Source organism: Megalopta genalis, unplaced genomic scaffold (assembly GCF_051020955.1).
Source record: "Megalopta genalis isolate 19385.01 unplaced genomic scaffold, iyMegGena1_principal scaffold1464, whole genome shotgun sequence".
Taxonomy (NCBI): Eukaryota; Metazoa; Arthropoda; class Insecta; order Hymenoptera; family Halictidae; genus Megalopta; species Megalopta genalis.
In genome coordinates this window covers 48,773-50,513 of record NW_027477533.1, presented here as the reverse complement: position 1 = coordinate 50,513, position 1,741 = coordinate 48,773, and positions in this window count along the sequence as shown.

Genomic DNA, 1,741 nt, shown 5'->3' with positions numbered 1-1,741 from the left:
GTATCGCATGGATTTTGAAGCTACCCCGTTTGATTCGTCTGCATTTGCAGCTATATCACTTATATCACAAGTGTTTGAAGCTAAATCATTTGTGTCGCATTGATATGAAGCTAAACCTTCTACATCGCATTGATTTGAAGTTAAATCATTTGTTTCGCATGGATTTGAAGCTAAACCTTCTACATCGTATCGATTTGAAGCTAAATGATATGTATGGCATGGATTTTGTAGCTACCCCGTTTGATTCGTCTGCATTTGCAGCTATATCACTTATGTTACATGTTTTTGAAGCTAAATCATTTGTTTTGCATGGATTTGAAGCTAAACCTTCTACATCGCATTGATTTGTAGCTAAATCATGTGATTCGCATGGATTGGAAGCTAACTCGTTCGTTTCGCCTGCATTTGATGCTATATCACTTCTATCGCAAGTATCTGAAGCTAAATCATTTGTTTCGCATGGATTTGAATCCAAACCTTCTACATGGCATTGATTTGAAGCTAAATCATGTGCTTCGCTTGGATTTGAAGCTAAACCTTATACATCGCATTGATTTGAAGTTAAATCATTTGTTTCGCATGGATTCGAAGCTAAACCTTCTACATCGCATTGATTTGAAGCATATCGTGTGATTTGCTTGGATTTGATGCTAACTCGTTTGTTTGGCCTGCATTTGATGCTATATCACTTATATCACAAGTGTTTGATGCTAAATCATTTGTTTCGCATGGATTTGAAGCTAATCCTTCTACATCGTATCGATTTGAAGCAAAATGATATGTATCGCATGGATTATGAAGCTACCCCGTTTGATTCGTCTGCATTTGCAGCTATATCACTTATATCACAAGTGTTTGAAGCTAAATCATTTGTGTCGCATTGATATGAAGCTAAACCTTCTTCATCGCATTGATTTGAAGTTAAATCATTTGTTTCGCATGGATTTGAAGCTAAACCTTCTACATCGTATCGATTTGAAGCTAAATGATATGTATGGCATGGATTTTGAAGCTATCCCGTTTGATTCTCATGCAGTTGAAGCTATATCACCTATATCCGAAGTGTTTGAAGCTCAACCATTTGTTCCGCATCGATTTGAAGCTATGCCTTCTACCTCGCATTGATTTGAAGCTAAATCATTTGTGTCGCATGGATTTGAAGCTAAACCTTCTACATCGCACTGATTTGAAGCATATCGTGTGATTCGCTTGGATTTGAGGCTAACTCGTTTGTTTGGCCTGCATTTGATGCTATATCTCTTATACCACAAGTGTTTGATGCTAAATCATTCGTTTCGCATGGATTTGAAGCTAAACCTTCTACTTCGTATCGATTGGTAGCAAAATGATATGTATCGCATGGATTTTGTAGCTACCCCGTTTGATTTGTCTGCATATGCAGCTATATCACTTATATTACATGTGTTTGAAGCTAAATCATTTGTTTTGCATGGATTTGAAGCTAAACCTTCTACATCGCATTGATTTGTAGCTAAATTATGTGATTCGCATGGATTTGAAGCTAACTCGTTCGTTTCGCCTGCATTTGATGCTATATCACTTCTATCGCAAGTATCTGAAGCTAAATCATTTGTTTCGTATGGATTTAAAGCTAAACCTTCTACATCGTATTGATTTGAAGCTAAATCATTTGTTTCGCATGGATTTGAAGCTAAACCTTCTATATCGCATTCATTTGAAGCTAAATCATGTGTTTCGCTTGGATTTGTAGCTATATCTT